Genomic DNA, 8,461 nt, shown 5'->3' with positions numbered 1-8,461 from the left:
TGGCCAATGGGAATTTGCCGTATGACTCAGGAAATTCAAACATGGGCTCTGTGACAGGCTGAAGGGTGTGATGGGGAGGGAAATGGGAGGGAGGTTCGGGAGAGAGAGGACATGGGTGTACCTTTGGCTGATTCTTGTTGATGTATAACAGAAAACTACAAAATTCTCCTTCAATCAAAATTTTTAAAAAAGAGTAAGTAAAAGAATGTAAGTGAATGATATTAACTCTAACTGACCATGCACCCATATTATAAATATAGTGGTGGGCTGACTTCTAAAATCTACTATGTAATATTCTTGCTATACTTTCCTTGGGGAAAAAATTAAGTAAAGTTAAGGTTTTACCCACTGAAGAAAGACTATGATTTGTGCTAGAAGAAAACAGGATGACATGAAAATAAGTACATCAAAAAATTATCTGTAATACTTTTTAATACTGTATGTTGCCAGTTTTTAAAAAGTCAACTGTTAAATCAGTCACAGTTTGCACTTACAAGTCAGATTCATTTTTCTCTTGCCATGTTAGAATGGAGGCTGACCTAGTTCCCCAAATTAAAACTGAAGTAGACACAGTGGTTGACCTAGAGCGGGGATTTTCTCTCTGTGGTCTAATATTCATGGGGCTCCCACATGAGTCTTTAGATTTATAAATCATGTTGATAAAGCCTGATGTGAAACTAGATTTCTCTCACCCCTCTTTAAAACAGTTAAACAAGGAAAATATTAATGTTTACCTGAACCTATTGTAGCAACAGTGGTTAAATAATTATGTCTCTTACATCCTTTCTGTGATATACTTCTCGAGGGCCATTCACCCCTTCCGTGGTGGTAGTGAACAGAGAATCATTATTTCCTGAGCAGAGGCTGAGTGATGATATATAAGACTGTTTTGAGACCTTGCTTCTCTTCTATCTTACTAGATCATAAGCACAACATCTGTCAACTAGACCAGGAAAACAGCATCTATTTAACAAGAAATAGCACGTGTCGACCAGGCCAGGAGGGGATAATCTGCCGACTGGTCCAGGAGAGTAGCATCTACCAGACTGGAAGAGTTTGACCTGCCTCCTAGACCAGGACAGTGGTATCTGTTTACCAGAACCAGAGGTTTTGTCTATCCAACAGCCAGGAGGGTAGCCTTGGCCAACTAGAACAGGAGAGTGGCATTTTTCAGACCCCACAGCAAAAAACTAAAGTGAATTTATTTGGCCTTTATATTTGTCTACTTGCTTTAAAAATCATATTATTGGAAATGCTGATAATCAAAGACTCGCTTATGTATTTTGGTATAAAAGTAAAAATATTAAAGAACAAACCCTGCAGAGTAAGGAATTACACTTGTAAGAGCAGGAAGAGGTCACAGGAAGAAATGATCAGTACTCACAGCTCTACAGAATTTAGTTTCAGATGGTGAGTATATCCTAAACACAGTATTTTAAGGAAAGCTAAGGGATAAATGAGGGCTTCTCTGGTGGCTCAGGTGGTAAAGAATCTGCCTGCAATGGAGGAGCCTGGGTTCAGTCCCTGGGTTGGGAAGATCCCATGGAGATGGGAATGACTACCCACTCCAGTATTCTTGCCTGGAGAAGGGATAAATACATTTGTGCACAGACTGACTTCACTAAAAAGTCTAATAATTTTTTTTCTTGAGAGCATAATATGAGGTGACACACTTTGAAATGTCAAATTTAAAATAGGTAAAATTTGAGTTTTATCCCTTAAATAATATAGTAGATAAATTTAAAATTTTTTCATAGTAAGTTACATCAATAAAATACAAGAGTGTTACTAAAACATGTATCTAGACATTCTTACTAACCTGGTTCAAACTAGAAAATAACAGAATTATTTCTGTTGGAGAAAAATCATTTTTAAAGATAAATGCTATATATTTTGTAAGAATCATACACTTTAATAATTGGGGAAAAAACACAGAATTTGCCATTTAGTCATTCATTTATTTATATTTCCTGTTATTGTTCAGAGATTTGAGTTGGTATGAGTCTAGAATACATATTTTGAGCTAACAAAATTTAAATAGAAGTAGAAAATTAACATCAAGAAGATAAATTTGGAAAGCAAAAGGAAATGCCAGAGTATCGGTTCAGTTTACAGAGACCTGTGATATTTTTCAACTCAATTACCACACCTCTTCCTCATATAATAGTAAATATTGTGTAACAACTGCTTTACTCTCCTGGTATTAAATAAGTAATAAAAACCTTACCTTCATATGTACAAAAAAAAATGACCTTATATAAAAGAAAACTAAAATGAAAATTTATATTTATATATCCTATCAATATTTTGGTGTTTTATATATATTTAATAAACAAAGTGCACACATAAATATGCTTATATGTCATTTTCTAAATACTTTATAATTATTTTAATATACTAGAATATATAAATATACTTAAACTAAAATACATTTCCTTATGTTTACATATATGTAGTGCATGTATAACATATATATATCATACTACATATTTGTAAACACTTTGGTAAGATTTCACTAGAGGATATAAAGAAGTAATTAGATACATGAATCTAAATGTTGACTTACCATGAATATGACAACTACAAAGACAGACTGATGTGGATGTATTTTATTGATAACTCAAATATAATGAATAAAATTTCAAAAGAAACAGTTCAAATTTCTCTTGATTCATACCTTTGCAATATATCTGGAAAACTCTTAAAACTAGACAAAGATCACTTAGTGTCTGAGGTAGTTGCTCTCCGAAGATGGATAACCCTCAATGTTCTTCTCCTCCCTGTATGGGCAAGCTGCTTCTCACAAGAGGTGGAGTTTCTTTGTCCTCATATTAAGTCTGGACTGGACCTGACCAATAGAAAGCAGCCCAAGCGCTGCTCTGGGATTTCTAAGCCCCAGTCTGAACAGCCCTGGCAGCGTCCACTTGCCACCTTTTGGAAGCCAGCTACTCTGAGAGACGGAGCCACGTGAAGGCGCCGCATGAAGGAGGTCCGAGGTTCTCCACTTGACAGCGCCAGACCAGCTCCTATTCAAGCGCTGGATTTGCCAAAAAGTTCATTTGGGCTTTTCCTTAATATGGATGGAAAACCTGAGTGAAGTTTTGGACCAACCCAGTTCCAGCACTGGGAGTGAGCCATCTTGGATTTACAAGCCCAGTCAACAGTCAAGGTCACCTGGAATAGAATGGCCCAGTTGAGTCAGTCACCCCATAGGATCTTAGGAAATAATCCATTTCTATTGTCTTAAGCCTCTAAGTTCTGGGTTGTTTACAGTACAGCAGTAGATGATTAAAACTGTGAGGCTGTCACGGCTACGCCATGACAGGCAGACTAGAGTAGGAGTAGGCCTGGTTTCCCGGGGTAACATAATTATCAGGCCTCCTGGAGCCAGCCAATCAACATATGCCTAGCCAGAAGGGAACCTATCAGGGGAAAGCTGAAAACCCCACGTAGGGCCAACAAAAATTACCTTGCAACTGTGTAACCAATCCGCTTATGCCAACTACCCACTGTGTAACCAATCCGATTGCGCCAACTACCTGCTGCTTGTTTTGACCTAATAAATACCCGAGAGAACTGGGGCTCGGGGCCTTTCGTCCTCACACACCTGGTGAGGGCGGGAGGCCCTGGCTCAAGTCAGTAATAAATTCCCCTATTGCGAGTTGCATTGTTTCGAGGAGTCTTCTTTCTCGAACGGGCAGAACAAAAACAACATTTATAAGTAAAACTGAATTAGGTTCTAGGGGCGGGTTGCTATAAATAGATATTTCATCTATTTGAAAATCTACTGGGATGTTTGAAAGTGTTGAAGAAAAGAGAATAGTTCTTTATTATGAGGGACTGTCCTATATAATGCAGGATGTTTATTATCTCTAGCTGCTGCCCTAAATGTAAGTAGTGTTTTCTAGTTATTATCACAACCAAAAACATTTCTACAAATTTTTGAAATGCTCTCTAGGTACTGACTCTGCTAAGAACTAACTAAAATAATCATTTGCATAGTGACTACATGATAGATACTGGAAAAGGTAGAAATGAAATATAATCCATGCCTTTAAGAGACTCACAGTCTAATTGGCAAGAAATGAATGAAATAACACAAAATCATAAACATTATGATGGAGATTCTTTCCTGGCCCTGTAGTAGTACAGAGATCTGGTAGTTAAATCAGCCTTAGGAAGGGTCAGGGTAAGTTTCCTGGAGGGTTAATTATTAAGCCAAGTTTTGAAGTTATGCCAGGTAGAGAAGAGAGAGAATAGAAACTCAAGCAGAGGAGACAGCCTGTGCAAAGGCAGAGCAGGGGGCCCTAGCAGGGATAAAAACAGTAAGGTGGGCTGGGGCCAGATGCTGGTGTATTTTTTATGCCCTGCTAAAGAGTCCACTTAAACCTGAAGGCAATTTTGTAATACTTGCTAGAGAAAATATCTTAGTTCAGCATACCACTCTCCCAGCCTCTCTTGCACCTAGCTTGTGGCCCTGTGACTTGTCCTCAGCACTGAATGTGGGTGAGAGGGATGTAAACCACCTCCAGGCCTGGCCCTTGATGGCATCCCTTGTTGTTGTTGTTCAGTTGCTAAGTCGTGTCTGACTCTTTGTGACCCTATGGACTGTAGCACGCCAGGCTTCCCTGTCCATCACTATCTCCCAGAGTTTGCACAAATTCATGTCCATCGAGTTGGTGATGCCATCCAACCATCTCATCCTCTGTTGCTCTCCTCTCCTCCTGCCCTCAATCTTTCCCAGCATCACGGTCTTTTCCAATGAGTCAGCTCTTTGAATCAAATGGCCAATGTATTGGAGTTTCAGCTTCAGCATCAGTCCTTCCATTGAATATTCAGGGTTGATTTCTTCTAGAATTTACTGGTTTGATCTCTTTGAGGTCCAAGGGACTCTTAAGAGTCTTCTCCAGCACCACAATTCAAGAGCATCAATTCTTTGGCGCTCAGCCTTCTTTACAGTCCAACTCTCACATGACTACTGGAAAAACCATAGCTTTGAATATACAGACCCTTGCAATCTTCCAATTCACTTTTTCTGCTTTGTGTTGGAGGCCACATGGTCCAGATGGCAAAGCTCCAAGATGAAAGGGAGTTAATCTGCCTTGTGTCAAATATGTGAGGAGTAAGCTTTTATTCTCTTAATTCATCAAGGTTTCAGGAGTACCAATCAGAATTCTGTCAGAAAACACATCACCCCAGATGGTTCAAATGAAGAGACTTCAATGAAGGAAATCTTTTCGGAGGAGTGGGTAGGGTAAGGGAAGAGACATGGGAGGCAGGAAGTTGTTTCTTTCGTGGAACTGAAGGGGCAAAGAGAGGAAAAGGGTTATCAGAGCCCTGGTCGCTGGTGCCAAGGAGGAGGAACTGCCCAGCAGGAACACAACCGCTGTCAGAAGAAGAGGGAGAGCCGGGAAAAAATATCCTGAACGACCTCTTCCCCTGTGCTGCAGTCTCCTGAGAAGGCATCCCCATTGGCCAAACCCAATCAGAATGCAGCCTCCAGGGAGCCCAGCTGATGCGGTGCACAGGACCTAGACTCCAGGGGCACGAAGCAGTGGTCTCTCTCCATCCCTGATTTCTCCAACCACTGGCAACCACTAGTCCACTTTCTATTTCAATGGATTTGCATATTCTGGATGTTACATATAACTGGAACCACACAATATGTGGCCTTTTTTGTCTGACTTCTTAGCATGGTATTTTTAAGGTCATCCTTAAGGTGACATATATTCCTTTTAATTGCTGGAAAATATTTTATTGCATATGATATAATTTTTAAAGATGACGGCTGTGTAGGGAAAAGGTTTTGTTGTTATTTACTGGCTAGGTCATGTCTGACTCTTCGTGACCCTATGGATTGTAGCCCACCAGGCTCCTCTGTCCATGGGATTTTCCAGGCAAGAATCCTGGAGTGGGTTTTGTGAAGTGAAAGTCGCTCAGTCGTGTCCGACCCTTTGGGACCCCATGGACTATACAGTCCATGGAATTCTCCAGGCCAGAACACTGGAGTGGGTAGCCTTTCCCATCTCCAGGGGATCTTCCCAACCCAGGGATCTAACCCAGGTCTCCCACATTACAGGTGGATTCTTTACCAGATGAGCCATGGGGAAGCCCGGAGTGGGTCTGGAGTGAGCCATAAACTAATGGCAAAGGGATGTGTGTAAGGGGAGTGATTACATCCTCTAAAAACATACTCCCAAGTTACTTTCAGAGCAAGAAAGAGAGAAGATAAACAGCACTCTTCATCTCCCATCCTGAAACAGCCTTTGTTCCCTGGATTCAATAACACCAAGGTCCACCCAGAGACTGGGAATGACATGAGGATCCTTCATTTCCCTCACCCTTCAGGTGAGACCACTATTTCCCGTGTGTCTTACCTCTTAAGCGGTCCTCGTCCCTCCATGATGGCTACCTTAGTTGAGACACTCAGTGGGTCACGCTAAACTACAACATTAACTGCCTAACTAATCTCCTTTGTTCCTGGTGCCCAGATACATCCATCACTAGGCAGAGCAGCCATGACAGAAGATGGATGAGCGGGGGAGGGGCACCGCCTATCTCACTGCTGAGTCAGGAAGCAGAAATGCGTAGGTGTTTATAGCCTCGCCCTGTCCTCGTCCTCCTTTCATCCAGCTGGGAGTTAGGTGCCTTCAGCGAGCACACCAACTCTTCCCCACAGTCTAATGAGGACTGCCCTGCCAGTTTTAAAGCAAGTGTTTGGCTAAAACTGCTAACATCTGGGGTTCAGAGAACACAGCTTCTTTGGCTTTACATTAAACTCTGTCCTTCACTTAGCCATTATTATAATAAAGGGGAATTTAAGTCACTTGATGCAAACTGCACCTCAGGGAGGGGACATAACCACGGTCCACACAGCAACCTTCCACTGACTTCTGAGCCCAAGGCTCAGAGAGGGCTCAGCTGTGAGTTGTCAGCAGACAACACTTCCAACACTGCTGGAAAATAAGACACTCAGTTCCGAAGGGGCATCAGTCTGGGCAAGAACCCTATAATATCCAAGACAGTCCACCTCGAGCATTGGCAAACTGCTCCAGTGTTCTTGCCTGGAGAATCCCATGGACAGAGGAGACTGGTGGGCTACAGTCCATCGGGTTGCAAAGAGTCAGACATGACTGAGCATCTTAGCCAATGGATATTTTATTGACTTCCTTTCGTTGCTGTCACAAACTTACTGGGTTAAAACAGACCAAATTTATCTTACATTTTCAGAGGTCAGAAGCCATAAAAACCAAGGTGTCAGCAGGGCTATACACCTCCTGGAGGCTCCAGGGAAGGATTAATTTCCTCTGCTTTTCCAGCCTCCAGAGGTCATATACATTTCCTGGCTCACAGCCCTTGTTCCACCACCAAAGCCAGCAGCAGAGCATCTTCAAATTTCTTTTTTTCTCTTTTCTGCTTCTTCCATCATCTCTCATCTGGCCCTGCTTCCATAGACATAGTACCTCCTCTCACTCTGAGCCTCTTGCCTCCACCTTATAAGCACTCTTGTGATTCTACTGGTTCCACCTGGATAATCCAGAGTGCTCTTCTCATCTGAGGATCTTTAATTGAATTACATCTGCAACACCCCTTTTGCCTGGTGTGCATGTGTGCATACTAAGTCACTTCGGTTGAGTCCGACTCTTTGTGACCCCATGGACTTCAGCCTGCCAAACTCCTCTGTCCATGGGATTTTCCTCCAGAATACCGGAGTGGGTTGCCACGCCCTCCTCCAGGGGATCTTCCTGACCCAGGGATCAAATCTGCATCTCCTGTGTCTCCTGCATTGGCAGGCGGGTTCTTTACCACTACCGTCACATGGGAAGCCTTTTACCAGGTAAGGTAACAGGTAAGGTAACATTCACAGACCTTGAGGATTATAATATGGAAAATTTTTTGGGGGGTCATTATTCAGTCTAACACAGACATATACTATAAAGTGGACACTCTGGGCTGAGATAATGCTTTTCAGGATCTCATATCTGTGAAATAGAACTCCCTAAGCCTTCAGATGAGGATGTTGGCCAATATGGGTGGGGAATGCAATGTTTGTGTAGTTCCTCAGTCGTGTCTGACACTTTTGAGACCCATGGGTGGTAGTCCATCAGGCTCCTTTGTCCATGGCATTTTCCCAGTAAGAGTACTTGAGTAGGTTGCCATTTCCTTCTCCAGGAGATCCTCCCTACTCAGGGATTAAACCCAAGTCTTCTGCATTGCAGGTGGATTCTTTACCACTGAGTCACCAGGGAAGCCCCAGGGAATGCAAGTCCATATCAGAACATGCATCAGTCCCAGGTCAATCACTGACCCTTCCAGGGTGGAATGTGATCAGATATCCAGCAAGTGGCTGGTTCATTTCCTTGAGGAACCCTGCTTCATTTTGCTGGCAGATTGCACATTCTGCAGTAGCAGTAGCTAGATTAGCATTGTTAAGGGAGAGGCATCCCTGTAAGGTCCATGC

The sequence above is a fragment of the Muntiacus reevesi genome, chromosome 11, assembly GCF_963930625.1.
Source record: "Muntiacus reevesi chromosome 11, mMunRee1.1, whole genome shotgun sequence".
NCBI lineage: Eukaryota > Metazoa > Chordata > Mammalia > Artiodactyla > Cervidae > Muntiacus > Muntiacus reevesi.
The sequence above is the reverse complement of the archived record's forward strand: the minus strand, read 5'-3'. Positions refer to the sequence as shown.